General features: G+C 40.8%; 1 protein-coding gene across 22 annotated transcripts in view; it reads left to right on the forward strand.

Moving 5' to 3' along the window:
* Positions 1-3730: 3730 nt before the first annotated feature.
* The window catches only part of LOC129695551 (receptor-type tyrosine-protein phosphatase delta-like), a 570848-nt gene continuing 549882 nt past the window's right edge, over positions 3731-24696 (forward strand). For 9 of the 22 annotated variants that reach the window (XM_055632598.1, XM_055632605.1, XM_055632602.1 and 6 more), the window contains exon 1: positions 23641-24561. The gene's annotated coding sequence lies outside the window, so the exon portion shown is untranslated. Of the gene's footprint in view, positions 3774-23639; positions 24562-24696 lie in introns of those variants that run through there. The other 13 variants (XM_055632607.1, XM_055632619.1, XM_055632610.1 and 10 more) reach the window with 6 other exon arrangements.

The following is a 24696-nucleotide window of genomic DNA, read 5'->3' on the forward strand; positions in this document are numbered from 1 at the left end:
GGGAACATTTTTGAATCTTCAATTAAACATTAAATTATTAAATCAAGATGAAGAAATAATTAGAATTATAATATATCTGGAATTGAAAGATTGACAAACTTTATAGCATTCCATGAGATGGATATGGTCCACATGGACTATCAGAAAGCCTTTGATAATGTATTGCTTTGGAGAACATCGAAGAATATTAAGAGTTTTGAAACTGAAAGAGAAATAAATTGAATTTAAAAATGGTGAATGCAAATGGGTTTCTCATTTGAGGTAGAGTTCTCCTGAGTGCTTATGTTCACTGAATGAAAGATTGGATGCAGAATTTAAGTCAAATTTGCAAGTGGCATAAAATTAGGCAACATATAAATAATTATCAAGATTAATTGAGGGAACATTGATTGCATTATTGAAAGGGTAAAAATGCAGCCATGAGAGCTCATGGTAGTTAATAGTGAGGTGACTTTGATGGAATAAAAATTCACAAGAGGCATGTAATTGCTACACACAGTGTGAAGATGCTTAGGATGGATTTCTCCATTTATATTCAAAAAAGATCACTTTACTTTGAGTGAGGGAAGTGGAGTTGATATGGATGAATGGTAATTTGGGGGCTCAGGTTCAAAAGACATTAGAAAATATTGAAAGTTGACAGGGTCATGAGAATGTCAGTAGAATACTGGACTTGTGACACTTACCAATTTCCATAGATGCACCATGAAAAGCATTTTCTCGGGATCCATCACAGCTTGGTTTTGCAACTGGACTGACCAAGACTGCAAGAAACAGCAGAGTTGTGGACTCAGCCCAGTACTTCACATAATGAAACCTCTCCCCTTCACCACCATCACCTCCAGCCTCATCAACTTCATCTAAACTGCATGCTGTCTTGGGAAAGCAGCCAACATAATCAAGGACCGCTTACATAGTCGTTCTCTCTTCTTCCCATTCCTGATAGGTAGAAGATGCAAAAGCTTGAAATTATGTACCACCAGATTCAAGAATAGTTTCTTCCACACTATTATTGGACTCTTGAATGGACCTCTCATATGCTAAGGATATATTCCCGATCTTCCAACCTATCTTGTTGTGGGGCTTGCACTTTTATTTTATCTGTACTTTCTCTGTAGCTGTAACACTGATTCTGCACTCTGAAGTACTTATGTTTGGATTGATTGCACTTGTGTGCTATGATCTACCTGGATAAAATACAAAACATGTTTTTTTTCACTGTATCTTGGTACACGTGACACTAAATAAACCTGTACCAATACTATACCAAAGTGATATGGAAGATTAGACAATTAAGGCGATGAGGAGGAAAGTGCATTATACTTTAATTGAAACCTTAGTAGTGTTATGTGCAGATTCAAAACAAATATTGAAGCAGTAAAGCATATTGTACACATAACCTGCCTGTTATACAGAAATATAAGTTTGAAGGAGCTAGAATAGGAAAGGTTATGATGATGATTTGATGGTGGCGTTCACAACAATATGAGGATAGGACAGGGAATACCGTAAGAATGTAGATAGGTTCCAGTGATTGAAGAGTCCAAAATGAGGAGCCTTTGATACAACATTGAATGTAAAATATTCAAAACAACATTTTCTTACAGATAAGGTTTTGAGGCTGTGAAATGCATTACTGGAATTGCTGATTGAGGTTCAGATTGCGTCAAGATTAAAGTGCAGGTTAGATATGTGGTGGAAGGAAATGGAATAGCAATAGGATGTGCACATGGGATTAGAACCACTGCTTGTGTGGTGGCGAAACACAAATATGGTTTCATTTGAACAAATGGGGTGGTGTTGTGTTGTAATGTTTATGTAATTCATGATGGCTATTAATTCTTTCCTGCTGTCAATGTTCTTAAACAACACTAATTGATAACTAGGCTGTGATGCTTTGTACCATGTAAAGAATAGTGACCAAGGTACATAAATGATAGGCTGTTGATCTCCGAATAACTTCAGTATCACTGTACCTTAATTTGTACACTTGACAATGAAATGCCCTTTGAACCTTTGAAATAAAGTGAGAATCGAGCGATCTTTTTGTGAGGCGGTGGTGCAGGTGAATGTACTTTGGACACCTACTCGCCTGCTGCTTTAAAGTTATACAATAATACCTTTCAGTAATTTTACACATATAATGCTCATGACTACATGCAGATTTACCTTAATTTTCAGGGGAATTCCCTTGTGTTATACCATCATTTGCTTTTGGGCAATTTGATATTTTCTTTGTTCCTCTTCAGTGCCTACCCTGACTATACCAACCTGAAATATCTTTATGGATATGCTTCAGTTCCTTTTAAAGTGTAAATGCAGTTTTATTTTGAAAAGTTTAAACACTGTCTCAATGCGTATCATGGGGATGCAAGTAACCATGATCGCTCGCAACTCATTTTGGAATATCATTATTGTCATCTTCCATTAGATTAAACTGAAATGCCTTGAACTTCGTGTCTCTTCAAAACTATGTTGAGGGAACCGTCAGGAAAATGTAATATTTAAAAACATATCACACAGGCCGAGAAATAGTATCGTGTCTCTACTCATAAATGAAGATCAAGCTTCTACTTAAATCCATAGATTCGAATGTGGCATCTCATTAGTTCAAAGCTCAGCTTGAAATACATTCAAATACTTTCTACAGTGTATGATACAATACTTTATAAAGTGTTTTTCTTTTGGCTGGTTCCTTGTCACGTGGTTCCATTAAATATTTAAATAGCTTTTTCATCTCGACTACAAGCCATTTATTATTCAATTTGATTTTTCTTTTTTTTGGTAATTTCAGTGTCTTACATTGCGATACAACCCACCGTATGGAAAAAAATACAATATTAAAAAAGAATGCTTTAATGAGAAATAAAATGGTGTGATTTTGGCCAGTACACTTGATTTGCATTGTGGGATGATTGATTCTGTGCCCTGAATATTTCCACATTTTAGCTGGCAATCCCTCTTTAACTTCAAACACAGTTGTACTTTATTTAAATAGCTCTTTACAGAATTATGTGGTTCATGATATTCTCTGTGAACAGGTTAAATTTGGTGTGTATTCCCTTTATTATAGTAAATTGGCACAATACATTAATCATAGGCATGAGATATTAGAAGGAATATAATGCTGCGTTACTTAATTCAGCCCGATTAGTTCATGGTAAGACTCAAAAGGTATATATACAAAATCTTTCCAGTTTACAGTTAACAATATTAGTTTATTTTTAGAAATTGAAAACAATTTTATAACAATTCTTAAAAACCAATTATTGTAAGCATGGGATATAACCGTGGAGCTGCATTTTAAAGATTTCTGCATTTTATCTTGAATTATTGCAGGTAATTTATTCTAATCATGAAATGCAGATAACAAATAGATTCAACTCTTGGCTGTATTAATGTAATGCAGATGACAGTTCCTTCTGCGTTCATCTCTCCTGTTCATTCATCCTGCCATGGTACACTTAACAGTCTTAAAGGGATATCAACTGGTACCATCAAACAATATAATTTGTAATGACACATTTTGCCTTGGGGAGAATTTAGCAATATGTTGCTTACTTTAGAGCAAACGGTGATTTATATACAAATTAAGTTTTTTGTTAACTACGTTGATTGGGCAATGGAGGTGATGTTGTCCTGAAAAAAAATGCACTCTCTTATATGTTTCTATAGCAATGATTCATGATAATAGATTAAGCCTTGAAAAATAACTAATGTTCATTTTCTTATTGTTTGCAGGTTATTATGGCTGAATTTCGCACCACCCTGAGGTACAGTGTATCTAATTAAACAAAATGAAAATGTTATTTGAAATATGATGCATGTTTAACAGTCAACTAATCCATTCTCTTACAAAGTTTGTGAGCTGTTTTTGTTTTGGTTTTGAGCAATGAACCCAGAATTGCACTGTATTGATTGTTATTTCAAATCATTTTATTGTTTGTACTTGTTTGGAAATGGAACATATTTCATTTTTTACCTCTATTATAGTCAGTGATGTAGTTTGCCCCATTTGTCTCATTCTGAAGGTTGTGGCCTTGGCAAGGATATGCTTCTGTAAATACCGGTACCCCAGCGAATTATCATCCTGTGTTTAGACGGTGACTGACAGAAAGCTATTTGTCAATGTGGCATTTTACAATCAGGTCTGAAGCTAGATTTTCCTACAGTTATTATTAGATTCCCATCATGAATGGTAACTTGAGCAAATTTTATCTGGCAACAAAGATTATTGGCTCAATTGTATCAGAAGAGACTCATCATCAAATCATTAAACCATGTGGTTTGAAGCTTATTGTCGTATTGTCGAAACATTTACCAATTGGAGGAGCATTCAAGGAAATTAATAATTGCTTTATTACAAATATTAGGAACATTTTATCATGAAAAGCTTCCATTCAAAAATAACACATGAGTTTGAGAAATAAAAAAAGAACTGAAGTTGGAAATCTGAAATAAAAACAGTGAATGGTGAAAATATTCAGCAAGTCAGGTAACAGAGTGGAGAGAGAAAGAGAGTAAATGTTTTAGCTCTGATGAAAGATCAGTGACATGACATGTTTGCTCTGTTACTCTCTCCACAGATGCTGCCTGCTCGGCATTTTCCAGAATTTTCATTTTTTCTGTATGCATTACTGATCAGTTACAACTGAAAAATATAGTCAAATACATTCTGTATGGTTGTACACAAGATTACTCATATAGTCAACCTTCGTTATTACAGACTCCTTTATAATGGATTTTGGTTATAGTGGACAGAGCATCTCCACGGTAATCATACACCACTGTCGTTTTAAGAACATAGTCAGCTGATTACACTGTGGAGGCCCTTGAAATTGGTCCATTATAACAAAGGTTTATTACACAAGACAATCGAGTATTGCTCTCGCAGCTATCACATTATTTCTAATTGTGTTTGATGAAAATGTCCAGAATACTTGATGATGTAGCTTGGGCCTTATAGACTAAATAGCATGTGTAACTTTTTTTAATATATTTTCAGTCTGAATAAGAGTTGCATTCCATTGTATTATAGTTAACTTAATCTGATCTTTCAGTCCATATCTTTGAAGTACATGGATTTTTTGTCTTCAAAGTAGACTGCATTCATTTTGGGGAGAATTTGGGCTGCAGAAGGATTTGTTTGTCATAAGTGAAACACTAAGTGTTGAAGCAACTCAGCAGGCCAGGCTGCACCTCTGGAGGACATTTTGGGTTGGGATCCTTCTTCAAAGGTGGGAGCGAGACAAAACCTGGCAAGTGATAGGTGGATGCAAGTGAGAGGGATTTGTTTGACAGATGGCAGGAGTAAGTGACAAAGGCTAGAGATGAAAAGGAGACAAAAGAGTGTCAGATAAGGAGAGAAGATGAATGAAATGTAGGGCCAGAGAGAGGAATATAGGTCAAAGGGATGGGGGAAGGCAGGAGAAAAGTAGTGGGAGGGCAGGAAAAATGAGTACACGTCAGGATGGGGAGGAGCACAGGAAGGGACGGGGGGGAAAGGGGACAGGGCTGTCATGCTGAAGTCATGATCTACAGATTATATTGGAACATCACAAATTTCAATACGTATACATATGACTTCACTTATTCGAATAATTAGGTTGTGTAGGAATGTAACATATCTTCCTGGATCAAAATAATCCCATTTTAGTTGTTGAGAATAGCTATTCAGCACTTGCATCTACTTCCTATAAACCTTAACAGCTGTGCTCTGTGTAGTTCAACACCAAATTATTTAGTTACTTTCGTGGCAGTGTCAGATATTAGTGTAGTGTTCTCTGATTCCAATTATGATGGTGTAAATCTTACATTTATTTTATTCTGTGCAGAACAGTTAATTGTGTTTCTTTAATGTCTATTCTATCTGCTTTCTCGCAAAACACCTTATTTATTATACTGTTGTCACTGGTCGGATTACACATAAGTGTCTCACTTTTTGGCAAATCTGTGAAACCTTTGCTATTATACATTTACAATTCTTTATTTGTATTATAATTCCCTCCATCTCCAGCCAAATTTAACATGAGAATGAAGTATTTTTAAGATGGCATTGACTTCACTTATCATTGTCCAAACCTGTGATTAACTTAGAATATAATGATATATTATTATGGAACCGAGTCTTCCATAAAGTTTCTTCACTGCTCATTTTGCATCTAATACCTGATGTAATATTTTAGTTTCCACTGGTCAACATGGACTGAGCATTTGAACAGATGTAGGTTGATCAGAAAGGGTAAAAGCTATGTCTGTCTAATTTAGTTGGGTGTTTTGATGAGTTCACAAATAAAGTAGATAAATAGGTGTACATACCTGTGACTGTGTGGATTCTTAGAAGACATTCAGTGAAGTCACACATACTGTAAGAAAGTATCGGACACAATGATGTTGGGAACTATGAAATATAAGGCAGCTTTTGCTTTCTCTGGAAATTAGTTGAGAGACAGGTGGCAAAGAGAAAGAATAAAAGTGATGTACTTTGTTTAATAAGAACAGGTAAGTAATGTTTTCCATGTTAGACACAAAGTGCTGGAGTAACTCAGCGGGACAGGCAGTACCTCTGGAGAGAAGGAATGGGTGACGTCTTGGGTCGAGACCCTTCTTCAGACTTCTTCTTCAGACTTGTCTGAAGAAGGGTCTCGACCCAAAACATCACCCATTCCTTCTCACCAGAGATGCTGCCTGTCCCGCTGAGTTACTCCAGCACTTTGTGTCTATCATTGGTTTAAACCAGCATCTGCAGTTCCTTCCCGCATTTGATGTTTTCCATGTAACTTTTCCAGGGTTTCAACTTCTTTCTTCATGAATACCTTGGGTAAAGAGATGGACAATTGTGGATCCAATTTTTTAACATCTCCAATATTAGGAGAGTTCACAGATAGTATGAATGGGTGGTTGAATCTGGAAAGAGACCAAGACAAATTTAAACGCTGGAGAAACAATGGTAAAGGGAATTCAATCGGTGCAAGTGTGAGATCATCCTATTTGGATCCAAGAAAGTTTTTGAAAAATTGTGTTTTTTAAAAGATAAGATAAAAAGACCCAAGCAATTTAATAGCCTTTCACACAAATTGTTAAAAGCTAGTTGACAGACAAAAGATGAAATCAAAGGAGCCAAAGAATACTCCTTTTACTAAAGCAATTACAGAGGTGCAATACTAACCCATTGTGCTATCTGTATGCACTGTACTAAAATGTGTATAGAAGGGAACCTATTACTGCAGGGTATTATGAACTAAGCAAACAACAGAAAGATTGGATGTATCAACTATGAAAACTTTTATGGTTTGTACATGTGTTAGACATTGCTGCTAGACTGGGTATCCATTGCAGTATGGGAATCAAAGGCAAGGTAGTTTCCTGGAAATATCCAAAATTCAGATACAGACTATAGGCTAGAGTATAATTCCAGTTGATTTTACCTCTCTTTTGGTTTGTTCTAATTCACATAATTTATATTAAAATAAAAATTTTAAAACATATAAATCAGAACCTGCATTAGTTGGCTAAATAATGACTGATTCTAGGTGCAGGCATTCACATGATCTCCTAAAAATATGAAAGGTAAACAAAAATGCTGGAGAAACTCAGCGGGTGAGGCAGCATCTATGGAGTGAAGGAATTGGTGACGTTTCGGGTCGAGACCCTTCTTCAGACTGATGTGGGGGTGGGAGGGGTGGGGGCGGGAAGAAGAAAGGAAGAGGCGGAGACAGTAGTCTGTGGGAGAGCTGGGAAGAGGAGGGGAAGGAAGGAGAAAGCAAGGACTTCCTGAAATTGGAGAAGTCAATGTTAAATTAATGAAATTGAAGTCAATCCTAAAAATATGACGTAGGTTTGTTATTCAGTGCATTTGATCGTTACTTATAACATCCTATTGAGAGAAATACCTCCAGAGCAACTTTCCTTTTAGTATTATGGATATGAAACAGCATTGGCAGTAAAGTATTCCTGTTGGATTCAATTACTTCATGCTCTGGGGATAAAGAGTCAGCTCACTTGAAGGATTTGATTTGATTTTTAAAAAATCAATTAAAATCAATTTAATTTTGAAGTACGTTTTCAACATTATTCCCCATCACTTGCAGCTCTTCCATTCACTCTAAACCTGGGGTTCTTTAAGCAGATTTCACCGTACATGGAGCTATCTCGTCTTAGTAGATGCTCTAATTCTAGTCTAATGATACTGATGAGATCATGACAAAGCTTGAACCCAGGTGCAGTTAGGAATTGGCCGATCAATGCTGATGCAGATTCATATGTTATTACATTTTTATTTTAATATAAATATGAGATTAATAACAGGCCAAAAGAGAGATTAAATCGAATGGGAATTATACTCTCGACTGGAGTGTATGTATGGATATTGAATATGCATTGGAATCATCCATGGCAATAGATAGCTGGTTTGCCAGCATTTAACAGATATATAGACAGTTATATATGAGTCTGGCTCACTTATCTTCGTTGATGATAGATGGTAGTAGCATAATGAATTCTGAAGTGTACATCCTATCTGCTCAAGTTCAAACAAATGCCTCAAAACTCATTGGCCGGCAGTTCATTCTACAGCAACACAATGATCCCAAACATACTGCTAAAGCAACAAAGGAGTTTTTCAAATCTAAAAAATGGTCAATTCTTAAGTGGCCAAGTCAATCACCCTATCTGAACCCAATTGAGCATGCCTTTTATATGCTGAAGAGAAAACTGAAGGGGACTAGCCCCCAAAACAAGCATAAGCTAAAGATAGTTGCAATACAGGCCTGGCAGATTGTCACCAGAGAAGACACCCAGCAACTGGTGATGTCCATGAATCACAGGCTTCAAGCAGTCATTGCATGCAAAGGCTAAGGAACAAAATACTAAACATGACAACTTTCATTTACATGACATTACTGTCCCAAACATTATGGTGCCCTGAAATGGGTGGACTACGTATAAACACTACTATAATTTATACATGGTGAAACCAAAATGTATAAAGATGGCCTTTATTAAAATCTGACAATGTGCACTTTAACCGCATGTGATTTTTTCCAATACAAATCTCAAATTGTGGAGTACAGAGGCAAATAAATAAATGATTGGTCTTTGTCCCAAACATTATGGAGGGCACTGTAATTCTACGTTGCATGAGTCACTGCTTGTATGTCAAAAACGACTAAAGACAAAAGCTCTGAAGGATGATGGGGGCAGTATTTCATTATTTCATTTATTTCCTCTTTTAACGTGCAAAATAAATATTGATATTGTATTGATATCAGTATAATTGTTATTAAAAATGACTACCTAGCAGTTGAAATTTCATGACCAGACTAGGTGGAGTTTTGAAAGCCTTGTTCAGATAAACAGGATCTGCAAACATTTCTGTTTAAAAGCAACCACATTTTGAAAGCAAAGTATACCACGTAGTTACTGCATGCAGATGTTAAGTGCATACAACTGAGGATACTGATTGATGATCGGTGTGAATTAATATAAAACTTGAATATTGACAACGAGCTTAGGCATATGCAAGAAAAAAATTGGAACTTCTGCAAAAGATCACTTTTATGTAACAGCAGTGACATATGGCAATCTACCCCCCCCCCCCCCCCCCCCCCCCCCTCCCCCTCCAGCTGTATCCACCTGTCACTTGCCAGGCTTTGCTCCACCCCCCACCTCTCTTTCCCTCCCCAGATGCTGCCTGACCCACTGAATACCTCCAACACTTTATATTTTAATCACAGAGACTGTCAGGTTGGATACAAATTATATTGGAACAGAGGGAAGGGGTATGGTTCTCAGGACTGAAAGGTACATAATGATGAATAGTTGGCTACAAGTTGAATGTGAGAGTGCAAGTCATTTATTTGTGAATGCTACGGTGATACTCCGATAAGTTTATCTACACTAGGTTCTTTGCCTCTACTCATTGAGGTAGGCAGTACAATTAGCCTTGAGAAATGATTGTTTAGTAATGACACAAAATGTAAGAAAGCATTGATAACCTCTTAGAATGGAAGTGTACTGGTAAAGGAGCCTCACCCTTGATAAACTGGAAGATTTTGGTGGAAAAAGTAGTGAGACCTCAGACTTTGGTGATGTGCCCAAATAAAGCTAAGGAACGGATGGATTACATAGGACACGTGGAATGGGGTGCACAAACCCCTAAATCCTGGGTTAATACGGCCAGAATGGGTTAGTAGGCTAATTGGCATCTGAAAATTGCCCCTCGTGTGTAGGGAGTGGATGAGAATGTGGGTTAACATAGAACAAGTGTAAACGGGTAATCAATGGTCACCATGGAATCGGTGGGCCGAAGGGCCTGTTTCCATTCTGTATCTGTAGACTAAACCAGTAAACAATAATTCACTTCTAGGGCATATCATTGAAAAATGAGATATATTAGAACTTAATTCTGGTCCATGATTAATAAATAGAATTGATGCAGTGAAAATGGGAGAAAATATGTGCAGATGGATATGCTGATTGGTCTAAGTAAAGGGAGATGGAGGAGGCTTGAATTCCAGCATAGACCAAGATGGCCTGCAGGCCTCTTTCACTGCTATAGACTCTGCAGCTCCTTCTAACTGTTTCACCAGTGAGTTTGCTCAGGTGATGTTTTTTTTCAACAATGACATTAATGTTCTTGTGAAGATATGGTGGTGGATTTTACTTCGACACTTGCACCCAAGTGTAAAGGATGGGGCTAACTGACCGAGCTCTGCCCATAATTTCCCATCTGCCCTCCGCCATTATACAAAACGTATACAGAGAAATTGGCTCTGGATCCCATACCTGTTTAGATCGAGTGCAGGAATTGTGATTAGAACTGGGATTTAACAGTTGCTTGAAAGAAAGAATTGGCTAAATTGCATTTTATATATGATTTTACTTCGGAGTCACGTGAGTGACTATGTGAAGAAGGGCCGTCCATCTGCGTGCGCGTCTATACGTCTGAACGCAACGCGCGACGGACTGGCAGAGGCACTGCGTCCTCCCAGGCCGTTAGGATGGCAGGTAAGGAAAGTTGAATCACTTACCTGCATTCTTTCGGGCTTGAAACTTTTTGTAGATTCAGGGTCCAGATATCGAGGAGACGATCCGCGGGGAAGTCGGCTGCCGAAGACCGCAACATTTCCCAGTAGCGGGAAACGGTGTTTCCCGACATTTAGCACCGGCAGCTGAACCGGCAGGAGACTTGTTGCAGGAGGAGAGCTCCGTTGGTGGTGCTGCAGTACGGGAAAATCCACCCGCAAGTCAAACGACCCGTTGACTCAGAAGAGTCCGGGAAGGGAAAGGGATACCCTCCCTCAACGGAGAGCATCTGAGGATGACTCTCCCACATAGGAGCAACTTTTGGACCTGCTCTAAGGAGAGAGCTGTGTCAACCCAGGCCTACAGCAGCAGGCAGTACCGGGAGCCTCGCATAATGGGGCAACCCAATGTCTTCCCCATTGGAGGGGGAAGTACATATGGAAGACACCACTCTGAATCAGAGTACAAAAGCAGGGGGGAAGGGGACCTTCCCAGGGACAAGCAGAAGAAAGGAAGTAAGTAAGGAACTTTTACTTATATAGCACTGTTTAAGTTAACTTGCACCAAAGAGCTTTACATAAAATAAATGGGAGGGGTAACTTTTTAAAAAATAAGCACAAAAGAAAAGAAATACTTCTGCAATCATCCAGGTTCCACTGGGTGCTTCCCTGGATAGAGATCTAGAAAATGTCTCCTGCTCTGAGGAGAGGAGCATTCACGGTCAGTTTCAGTCTGACCCAAAACAAGAATCTCATTTAGGCCCGCTGGAGGGGCCATGTCAGCGCAGGTATCCTCAGGGGCCTGCGGCAGCACCTGTTTTCAGGGCTACCTACAAATCTCACTCTCAATGGAGGGGAGTGTGAGTGATCAGTAGGTAACTGATCTCGAATTACAATACTATACAATACCATTTATTTGTCATTTGAACCTCACATAACGTTCAAACGAAATTTGGTTTGAATTAAAGTATGAACATACTGAAGCACATGCATATGGCCTCAAGAGACAGCAGTTGGCAGAATATCCATACAAAAGCCGGCAAGGGAACAGCGCTATCAGGGTGACTTTGGAGAAACCAGCCGCCGAATCCTCTCTTCAGGTAAGACCAGAAGAAGGAAGCAAAAGCTGTCGGACCAATCAAGGTACCAACGACAAGCAAAACTTCATCAGTAGGCGACAACACACCCCACACCTCCATAGGGGGTAAGCAGTTCACTGAAGCCGGTGGTAGCTTGAAAGCTGGGCACGGAAATATGATCAAAGTCGTCTTTCAAGGCAGACTCAGAATTATGGCCAGAATTGTCCGACAAGGCAGGCTCAGTATGATAAGGTTTTCAGACCAAGACCCAAGCAGAGGTCAGGAGAAACATGGAATCCACACTTCCTACCAGTCCAACTCCCAATCAAGGAGAGAAAAGGAACCTGCATCAGGGGCCTTTGGGCTTACCACAAGACCACAGGTAGCCATGGAGTTAGGTGGGTCTGGATTTACTGAAGCAAGGGATTGTGGACCAGTTACATGTTGGTAATTTTACTCTTGTGTTTTTGTTCAAAATGACAATAACATGAATTTTAGATCTGGTTTTAAAAAACAGATAACAACATGTGATTATTTTTACTGCACAACATACATAGGTTCCAAGCAGACTTGGAACTCGGACCGGAATTGTCTTCAAGGCAGGCTCAGTATTTTGGGCAGGATTGACTTCCAGGATAGGTGACAGATGGAGGATGTCACTTCATCCAGGTTTAACTCATTTGTGCAGTACAGACTTTTAGAAACAGCAATTTTTTGTTACGGTCTAACTACTGTTTTATAGGAGCTTCCTATAAAATGGTTACATGGCATGCATCGACCTCAAAGATGCATACTATTCGGTGTCTATTCATTAAGAACAGGAGATATTTGAAGTTTATTTGGATGGCATGGCTCTGCCAAATGGGTTGACATCAGCTCCTAGACTATTGACTAAACTACGGAAACCAATTCTGGGACTACGAAGGTCTCAAAACCACATAGTAATGGCATATTTGGAGGACATTTTCATTTTGGAGTCACCAAGAATTGGCAGAAGCATCAGTCAAGCAAACCAAAACCCTGTTTGAAAGAATTGGTTACCTCATCCATCCAGTTAAATCAAAATTGACACCTACAAGGGTAATTAATTACCTAGAATTTACTATCGAAAACAGTAAATATCTTGGTGACTTTGCCTAGGGGCAAAGAACAATATTAATGACCTGATAGTCAAATTCTAGCCATCAGGCAAACAGCGAGTGTAATTGACAAATAGTAGTTGCATTCCCAGCAGTACGGGCCTTTGCATTACCAGAACTTACAGCAAGCAAAGGAACAAACACTCAGATTACATGCAGGCCGAATTGGCAAACTATGGATTGCCAGCAGAGGCCATTGTTGAACAAGTATGGTGGATAACGAATGGGAGGCTCAGGGAAATTTTGCTCGAAAGCCATCGAGGGTTCTTCAGACCTATGCAAGCAGCTAAGGATGGGGAGACAACAACACAGTCTAAAGCTGTGGGGGCAGATGGAATGAGCAGGAGTCTGTAATTCCCCAACACATGGAATCAATTACCCAGAATTGTTGGGGGCACAATATGGACTCAAAGTTCTCAGTAGCGATATGCAACCGGTGCTTGTTCAAATTCAGATTGATAACACCACTGTGGTGGCTTATATCCATTAACGAGGGTGGTGTAAAATCTGTATCTTACGACAGATTGTCGAACCTCATTTGGCACTGGTGTATCGAGAGGAATATTTGGGAAATCTACGAGGTAGATATAACATGGTGACAGATGCTGGATCACAAATGTTTAATAACAACACAGAATGGATGTTGAATCAGACAGTATTTAACAAAATAACTACATGACTTGGCATACCAGATGTTGATCCTTTTGCATCTAGACTAACCATTAATTACCCAGATATGTGTCCTGCGAGCTGGATCCAGGAGCAAGGCAGTGGATGCTTTCTCCCTCAATTAGGGAGGAATGTTTATGTATGCTTTCCGCCAACTTGTCTCACAAACCGATGCTTGACAAAAATCAAGCAAGACTAAGCCACAGGCATATTGGTAGTGCCAGATTGGCCTACTCAAGCCTGGTCCCCAAAAATGTTGGGAATTATAGTCCAGCCAGTAATGGCTTACCCAAGAGCGGGGACCTCCTAGTGAACCCAGTTACAGGGAGTAATCATCCACTACATGAACGTATAACTTGTTGGTCTGCAGATTCTGAGGAGGCCATTTCAAGGCATAGGACTGTCCGAACAAATACAACACAGTTCAGATAACGGATGTCTTGGAGTTCCTATCAACTGTACTATAACTATAAACTAAGTTATAGTGCATCTATAGTGCCAGAGTAGCACTCTCCTCCAATCTGATGCCGGAAGCAGGGCACAGTTCGATAGGAACGCACCCCTTTGCAACAAAATTCATGAAGGGAATTTACAATTTAAGACCTCCAAGGCCAAGCTACACTGACACATGGGATGTGAACCCTACTTTGACAGTGGGGGCCGCCTATAACTAACCCTGAAGGTGGTATGCTGACAAAGAGTCCAAACACTGCAAAAGCTATGGTTGGACTACATGACCACCAATATGAACAACATAACTTTCCTAATCAGGAACCTGATAAAACAGAGCAGGCCAGGAATGCCAGGGATGGAGATCCAGTTCTTGGCATATCCAGAGGACCAACGGTTGTGTGGGTGGTAACATACTAACACCACCATCTGAGAGTTACGGAGAACCTCAGAGGCTCAGAACAATCGGTCCTCATCAGCCATAAAAAAAATAAAAAATAAATAATAAAACCACACCAAAAGGTGTCAACTCAAACCATCTCCAGATGGTCAAAAGAGGTAATGACGGTAGCATGAGTAAACATTTATATGGTTAAATCTCACTCCACCAGGGCTGCATCTACGTCGGCAGCAAGAGCTATGGACGTGCCCCTTGACGACATCCTAGTGGCTGCAGGATGGACGAATGAAATAACGGTCCACTGGTTTTATAACAAACCCATAACCGGACTGGGGGTGTTTGCACATACAATTTTAAGTTCTGTCCCTTAGTTTACCCCCCAAGGTTGGGAGGGGTAACTTTTTTTAAAACTTTTCTTTCATTTAAAGCATCAGTTTCTTTACTTAACTACGGAATGTCTGAATGCTTTAATGATTACACGCATCCATGGTCAATCCATTCAGTGTGTGACGCCTGGATTCGTAACCGGCGTAAAATCACAGAGCTTTGAAATCTTCACGTAGTCACTCACGTGACTCCGAAGTAAAATAGTAAGATTAAATGAGAACTTACCAGTTTGAAGTTTGATCTTGATTTTATGAGGAGTTACGATGAGCGATTACGTGCCCACCGCTCCCACCCTCATATTATCAAGGTCATATGGAAGTTCTAATTTCTTCACAATCTTACTATTCTCAGGTCTTCTTTTTATCTGTGATTTAACACCGCTGCTTTGAAGATTGACGCGCACGCAGACGGACAGCCCTTCTTCACGTAATCGCTCATCGTAACTCCTCATAAAATCAAGATCAAACTTCAAACTGGTAAGTTCTCGTTTAATCTTACTATTTGTGTTTATAGGTATTTGCAGTTTTAAATTATTAATTTTATTTACAATGCTAATTGTTTATTTTCAATGGTGTTTAAGTGATTCTGAATATCAGAAGCCTTGAGAAGGCTAGATAAACCTTTGACAGTCAACAAAGTGTGTGTTGGGGCTTTCACAGGTTGAACAGATTACATGACCTGATTATGGTGAACATTGTAATGTCACAGCTCCGGGACTTGAAGCTCAGTTTTAAGATGGCCTCTATCAGCAGAGATGAATGCTCAATATTGAACTACTTCTTCCCACCCATTATCCAGTTTCTCTCAGTAACAGCTTCTTCCTCTCCATCATCAGTCTTGTGAAAGGTCCTTCCATACGCTAGGGTGCTGTTTGATTCACCTCTACCACATTGAGGACATTGCACTTTGTTGAAGGAACTGAAGTATTACAATGCTGAGAACTACTGAATATTCTGTACTTTGTCTACCTATTGTACATGAGTTTGAATTGATTGTATGGTTAGATGTCATGCAAAGCTAAGCTTTTCACTGTACCTCGGTATATCTGACAATAATAAACCTAAACCTAAACATAGGTTGCCAGACCTACCACTAAGAATCCAGGCTGTCACAAAGTTGGAACAGGATATTAAATATGGATGAGCAGCCATAATTATCTTGAATGGTGGAACAGGCTCAAAGGGCCGAATGGCATTTTCCTGTTCTTAATTTTTTTGTTCATATTCATTCCATGTTTGATATACTTTGGCAAACCAAACTGCCTGACATGGCAGATAATCTTGATGCTGGTTCAGAGAGATCTGCTCCCAGGGCGTCTGATATTAATTGACTGTAGCAACCTATCACACAATTCTAATTGCAAGCTCTGTTTTGCATAGCACACCGTTTTAGTTGCTTACGATTGTTGGATAGGTTTTATGTTATTATCCATTAAGCTATACTTATTGAGTATCTGTGAAGATTCATTTGTTGTGATTTGTTATATATGTAATTTCTTTGTGAATTATATGGTATGTCAACCCACACTTAAACTCTGTCATAGCAATTAGAAGTATTTATTGAACATTATTTCAAATCTAAGCAAGGGCTCACCTTTACACAATGACTTTTTTTGATGTTCGTCTCCGGCATTTGTCCAACCATCTGCCTATGAACACAACCCCCCCCACCCCCCCAACCTGTGTCCCCCTATTACTTGCTAGGCTTTGTCCTGCTCCTCCTCTCCTCCAGATCACCCCCCCCCCCCCCCCCCCCACCACTACAATCAGTCTGAAGACACAACACAAAACATCACCTATCCATGTTCTTCAGATATGCTGCCTGACCTGCTGAGGTACTCCATCACTTTGTAACTTTTTTTCTCTCTCTTATTTTATTCTGCGGTTGGATGTGCAAAGCTAAGTATCTATGCTGCTTGGATGTTGAGGAGAATAGTTAGTAATCTGTATGTGAAAAGGTGAAGGATTAATGGAGCAGCCTATTACCATGCGTCCATGCGATGAGGTGCAAGTGCCTAGTTGAGGGAAGGTGTTGAGGCTTTGGCTTAAGAGGCTTCAGTGAGGAGGCTGAGCAGAGGATGACAGAAGGGGAGGTCTTGTTTTAATGACTTCCTTCCTCAGTCTTGTGGAAGTCTCAGTCGGGATGGCAGTTAGGGCAATGGTCTGCTCCTCCTGCAGGGTGCGGGAAGTCAGGGAAACTTCCAGTGTCCCAAAGGAATGCAATAGCTTCAGCTCTTGACTGGGGTCAAGGAATGAGCATTCACTTTGTGGCCCTGTTTTCAACAATAGACAGACAATAGGTGCAGGAGTAGGCCATTCGGCCCTTTGAGCCAGCACCACCATTCAATGTGATCATGGCTCATCATCCCCAATCAGTCCCCCTGCCTTCTCCCCATATCCCCTGACTCCGCTATCTTTAAGAGCCCAATCTTACCACCACCAGGCACAAGAAGCACAAGACAGTCACCATTGTATGCAGATGCCGAGAAGTGTGTTCACCTCTGGTTGAACATCTTGTGCATGAACTCGATAAGAAGAAGAAGCTCTTGACTGGAGCAGTGGCTGGACAACCTCTGGACAGTCCAGGAGGATGAGAGTGTCATAGATAGGAGTTATAGTGAGGTGGTTTCACCTAGAATGTATGCATCTAAAGTAAACATATCATCTGATTATTAGCCTTATGCTGACTGTGGGAGTTTTTATAAATCCAGATTTACTTCCAAAATACTTAATTGGTCATGAGACATTCGGAGATATTTCGAATGAAAGGATATAAATGCTCATCTCTTTTTCGATCTGACTGAAACAATGCTGAACTGGGTTGAAATCAAATTAGATATGAAGATATCATATTTCTTAGATTAGATATGAAGATATCATATTTCTTAGATTAGATATGAAGATATCATATTTCATATCTCACTAACCCCATTAAATCTGAGAAACATTGTAGTAGTGTGTAGATGGTCTGGACTCATAGTGTGCCTACAGCCGGCAATAGGATAATAACCAGGTGATATGTTTAATATTTTTTTGCATATGTTGAATAAGAGGTTATATCACAGGTACATAGCCGGTACATGAATAGGAAACATTTTGGGAGATATGGGCCAGGCTTGCGCAAATGGGAATGGCTTGAATGGGACATCATGGTCGGCATGAACAAGCTTAGCCGAAGAACCTGATCGGTGCTGTATGACTCTGACATGTAACCTACTTAAAGAGTAAAACACAGAGTGTGGGAGGATCTCAGCAGGATCAGGCAGCAGCTGTGCAAGGAATGGACAGGCAATGTTTCTGGTCAGGCCGCTTCTTCAGCCTGATCGTCGGAGGTCCTGACCCAAAATGTCATCTGTCCATTTTCCTCTACAGGTGCTGCCTGGCCAGCAGAGTTCCTCCAGCCCTTTTGTTTTGTGCAAGGTTCTAGCATTTGCAGTAGCATTTTTAGTTCCTTATGTCTCTATTTATAGTGTTATCCATCAGAGCTGCAGCATGGCTCTGCAGGAGGTGTAGAAACAAGAAACTGCAGATGCTGGCTTACAAAAGAAGATACAAAGTGCCGGACTAACTTAACATGTCAGGCAGCATCTACTGGAGAAGATAGATAGGTAGTGTTCCGAGTTGGGATCCTTCTTCACACTGATTGTGGTGGGGAGGACATGGGGTCGAAAAAGTTGGATGAGAGGAGGGATAGAACAAAACCTTGTGAGTGATAGGTGGATACAAGTGAGGGGGGGGGGGGGGGTGGAAGGGGGTTGTTGAGGGGCAGATGGCTGGACAAAGGCCAGAGATGGTAAAAACAAAAGGTGCGCAATAAGGATAGAAGAGTTGTGAACTGTGAAGCCAGAGGAAGGAATGTATCAGTCTCACAGCTCCAGCAAACCAGGTTCAATTCTCACCTCTGGTGCTGTCAGCATGAGTTTGCCCATTTTCCCTGTGACCACATGGATTTCCAAAACGCATGCTCTTTAATAGTATGATTGGCTGTTGTAAATTACTCCCAGTGTTTGGAGTTGTTAATGGGTATGTGCGAGAGAATGTGAGAAGCAATGGGAAATAAACTGGAGAAAGTTGTTCCGTTGTCAAGATATATAATCTAAATGCTAAAATTGGAGGCAAATGTGGATCAGGCTATTTGTTTACCTTGCAACACTGAATGAAACATTTTGTTTGTCAAAAATGCTACCTTTGTCTTATTTGCTTTGTTTATAGTTTATCATTAGTTCTAATCATAATCAATGTTAATTTCTAATTCAGGATAAAGACAATTTTATATTGTACTTTTAACAATATATATTTTATCCTTTGTACATAGTATAACAAATACACAATATACAATAGACAATAGATGCAGGAGGAGGCCATTCGACCCTTCGAGGTAGCATAGAAACATAGAAACATAGAAATTAGGTGCAGGAGTAGGCCATTCGGCCCTTCGAGCCTGCACCGCCATTCAATATGATCATGGCTGATCATCCAACTCAGTATCCCGTACCTGCCTTCTCCCATACCCCCTGATCCCCTTAGCCACAAGGGCCACATCTAACTCCCTCTTAAATATAGCCAATGAACTGGCCTCAACTACCCTCTGTGGCAGAGAGTTCCAGAGATTCACCACTCAGCGTGATTATGACTGTTCATTCACAATCAGTTCCCCATTCCTGCCTTCTCCCCATATCCCTTGACTCCTCTATCTTTGAGTTCCATCTAACTCTCTCTTGAAAGCATCCAGAGAATTGGCCTCCACTGCCTTCTGAGGCAGAGAATTAAATTTGAATCTTCAATTATATGGAAAAAGATCATATGATTACTTTAAGGCTGCTTTAAAAGTCACTTGTCAAGTAACTTGGGAATGACCAAAACACAATATTATTCAAAGATAGTTTTCACGATCTCTATAAAAAGTACTAGCTACGTGAATGCAGGTCTGACCATCAAGATACAAGGCTTTATTGTGTAAATACCTATCAGAGATTTGTTCACCGACCTACAAAATTAAAAGATAGGGAAACTTGTTGTTCAGAAGATATTTATTATATTATTGATGCACTGGCATGTGCTTCTCGCAATATTCTTTTTGTATGTTAATATAATTATTCGTTTTGGCTGGAACATCAACAAATGTACAAGCACCACACAGATAGCAGTGGAGGTCAGGATTGAACCCAGATAATTGGAGCTGTTCTTCTTCTTATCGAGTCCACACACAAGATTAGAGGTTGGTCAGCCAAAGCTGAACACACTTCTCGGCATCTGCGTACAATGGTGTCTGTCTTGCACTTCTTCTGCGTGGTGGTGGAAAGATTGGTGGAAACAGGGCCGCGACATGAATGCTCTTTCCTTGACCCCACTGGAGCTGTGAGGCAGCAGGTTTATCAGTTGTGACATTGCTCTCCTCAACATGACAACATGGTGTTAGTGCCCTAATATCTAATGATATGTTTATTACTTTGTGGTTGGAAGGGCAGAGTTGTCATGCCCTAAATGACATCTAACATTAAAAAAAAGAGCCTTAAAGTAACCAGATGATTTATTTATCCTATAACTTAAGTTTCAAGAATGTTTCATTGTCAAAGTACCCTGTAAATAACACTGAAGAAGAATACATGCTAATTCTGTGACTTGGTGTCCCATTCATGCAATGCGAAGGGAGTGAGTATTGCCTCATATGAAATGCAAGTCTGCATTTGTGCAGTGACCTCTTGCTCTTAGTGTGAGGTATGAAAAATATGTTGGGAGCAGGCCTAATAGTGTACAGGGCCCTGTTTTATTTTATATTAACACTTCAGTGATTTGTTCTTAAAACAATGTTATTTGACAACCAGGCTAAAATGTAGTGTAATTTCCCAGTAGCAAGTAACCCTTCCAAAATGGGCTTTTCTTCGAATAGATATTTTAATCAGTACTTTTACAGTTATCCCTGGAAAGAGGTTCACCCATTGGACTTTGAAGCAAGTTGCACATCTGTTTGTAAGAAGGACAATATACAAGACTGAATATACATTGAACTTTCATTGGCTTTCATAGCAAGAGGATTTGAGTATAGGAGCAGGCAGGTTCTACTGCAGTTGTACAGGGTCTTGGTGAGACCACACCTGGAGCATTGCATGCAGTTTTGGTCTCCAAATCTGAGGAAGGACATTATTGCCATAGAGGGAGTGCAGAGAAGGTTCACCAGACTGATTCCTGGGATGTCAGGACTGTCTTATGAAGAAAGACTGGATAGACTTGGTTTATACTCTCTAGAATTTAGGAGATTGAGAGGGGATCTTATAGAAACTTACAAAATTCTTAAGGGTTAGTTGGACAGGCTAGATGCAGGAAGATTGTTCCCGATGTTGGGGAAGTCCAGGGCAAGGGGTCACAGCTTAAGGATAAGGGGGAAATCCTTTAAAACCGAGATGAGGAGAACTTTTTTTTCACACAGAGAGTGGTGAATCTCTGGAACTCTCTGCCACAGAGGGTAGTTGAGGCCAGTTCATTGGCTATATTTAAGAGGGAGTTAGATGTGGCCCTTGTGGCCAAGGGGATCAGAGGGTATGGAGAGAAGGCAGGTACAGGATACTGAGTTGGATGATCAGTCATGATCATATTGAATGACGGTGCAGGCTCGAAGGGCCGAATGGCCTACTGCACCTAATTTCTATGTAACTTATTGGCTTTTCTTGCATTCCTGTTGGTTGAACTCCAGGTTCAGTTTCCAACAATAACATTTCACATCACAATTCAATGTTCATACCCCAATGCAAATGTTCATAAGAAAGAGAACGAGGTTGCCTATTAAATAATCTAAATGGCAAATTAAAGAACATATGTGCATCTTAGTTATACAGTTAGAACCAACTTGTGGCATGCACATGTCTGCAACTACCTGGTGCTTTTCACAATCCTTCACCACACCTGTTTGGATCAATCATAACTCATGGGGGAAACTTGATCCAACTTTGATGGGGAATGGATTAACTTCAAGCAGTCAGGGCTGCATGGATATTCACCGCAATTGCCTATTTTGCCCACTTTTGCAAAAACTACATATTAAATACTTATTGTAAAACATAATTTTATCAGGTGTAATATCATGATTGGATGAAATTAAATGACCACCAATTCTTTTTGTTCAAATAAATATGAGAATTTTTGCAAATTGTGTCTTCAGTTCCCAGTGCAATTGTCCTGCATTAATCCCACATTACAATATTCGGTGGTACAATGATACAGCTGGTAAAACTGCTTCTTTACTATTTCATTGACCTGGACACAATCCTGACTTCCGCTACTGTGTGTGTGGTGTTTGTACAGTCTACCTGTGATCTTTTGAGTTTCCTCCGGATGCTCCAGATTCCTCCCACATCCCCAAAAATTGTGCATATGGGTAGGGTTAATTGATTCCTAGTGTGGAAATGAGTGGAATAATGGGCGAGGGCGCAGCAGTTGGTGCAAATGTGAGGGGGAAATAAAACGGGTTTGGGTAGGATTAATGCAAAATGGTGGTTGATAGTTGGTCTGGACTTGGTGAGCTGAAGGACCTATTTTCACACTAACCTTTCTATCCTAGGCCTCCTCCATTGTCAGAGAACAGCATCTGATATTTTGCTTGGGCAGCGTACTGCCCAGTGGCATGAATATTGATTTATCTAACTTCAAGTAACCTCTGCACTCCCTCTCACTCCATCCGTCCCCCACCCATCGCACCAGGTTCCCGTTCTCACCTAGCAAGCAGCTAACAATGGCCTGTTTACTTTATCATCGTTACATATTTCATTCATTTGTCCTATCACTCTCTGCATCACCGTCTATATCTCTCATTTATTTTTCCCCTGACTAGTCTGAAGAAGCGTCTCGACCCGAAATGTCACACATTCCTTCTCTTCAGAGATGCTGCCTGTCCCGCTGCGTTACTCCAGCATTTTGTGTCTTTCTTCGGTTTAAACCAGCATCTTCCATCACCTATTTCTGTATTGTATCTCTGTGACACTTTGATCATCTTTCCACTGCCTGAGGGTGAGACAGACTTGTGCCAACCTTGAATTCCTATTTAACCTCCGAATGGACTTCTGAGTGCGGTACCAAATTCAACCACTATAAGAGTTCCTATCTCGAAGCTGCCCTGCAGCTGAAACCCTCAACCACACATTCTCTCTTACTTTCGGACCTTCCATTTTTCCCAATTGACTTCTCCCGTTTTCCATAAATTCCATCCAAATCCCTGCTGTCCATCTTTTAACCCCCATTGAAGGTCAATTATTCACCGTTTCATTCCGTGCTGGTTTACATTGGTCAGTCATGATGTTAAAATTCAAGATTCAGCTCATGACCCCAGTCCTCGCCACTCGCTCGTCTCCCAACTTGAATCACCTTCTTCCTTGAACTCTGGGTCCTTGGACATTCCCGAGATTTAATAGATCTTCCATTGGCAACTGCTTCTTCAGTGTCTGAGCTCTCAACTCCGGAATGAATCGCTCCCTCCTCCTATAAAGTATGCCTTCCCTCTCAGCTCTCTCACTAACTTCCCTTTCTTACTCCGACTCAAGCTAATAACAGTCTGGAAATCTTCCGGGGAAAGGTTCTTGAGAGGTTTTTGGCGTTGCTTGAATGCAAACTGTTCTTATACGCGCATCCAAATGTTGCTTTATTTCAAGTTTGGGTGGTAATTGTGCAGTTCCGCGATTGTGTGCTTTTAGTGTGGCGGGATGTGAAATCCTACAGGTCAGTGTGTCTCAGTACAAGGAAATATCGGACAGGGTAGTCGCTTCTGCTTTCATCCTACCCTGGGGCTGATGAAAAGCCCGCTGTTGACTGGAGTTGGGTCTAGCTTGGACCGTGAGAGCGGTGGGGAGGAGGGCTGGCTCCGTGTTCATTGCGTGAGCGGCGTGGCCGGGTCTCCGGGCGAGTTCTGTGCGCTGTGTGCCCAGTCTGAACCGTACAGAGGAGAGGAGAGCTGGTGTGTTCTGATGTGCCTGACGTCAGCCGCCTGACCTCTCCTCCTCCTCCTCCTCCCCCTCTCTCTCCAGATGCTTCAGAGAGACTGTGAGAAAGAGGACTAAGTGAGGGAGACGGAGACGAGATCCTGGAGAGTGAGAGAGTGAAGCGCCGCCTGCCTGCTCCGCGTTAACTCATTGCCTGCGATCCGCAGCGGTGGGAAGGAGCGGACGCACTGGGACTCCCGGTCACGCTCGCACTTCTGAGCGTCCCCCCTCCCACCCCCCCCCCCACCCCCCCTTTCATTTACCCCACCCCTCTACCCCCCCATCTCCCGCAGACACAGCTGTGCTCCCACACGTTTCGCCGAGGAAGCCTGCGACCCGCTTAGATGTTGGATTACTCGGGGGCCGGAGACTGTAGCCCTGGATTAAGGCAGCCACATAGCTATGCCGAAGAGCGGCTTGGTGCTTCCAACACGACTGGCATGCTGAGGTAACCCAGCCTCGTCCTTTTTCTCCCTCCACCTCTCGGTTCTCAGTCACAATTAGGAGCTTTTATTTTTGGTCTTTGCATTGCCTGGTCCGCGTCTTGTATGATATGTGAGGTTGAATTACCCTGAAGGTATGC

This window comes from Leucoraja erinacea, chromosome 3 (assembly GCF_028641065.1).
Source record: "Leucoraja erinacea ecotype New England chromosome 3, Leri_hhj_1, whole genome shotgun sequence".
NCBI lineage: Eukaryota > Metazoa > Chordata > Chondrichthyes > Rajiformes > Rajidae > Leucoraja > Leucoraja erinaceus.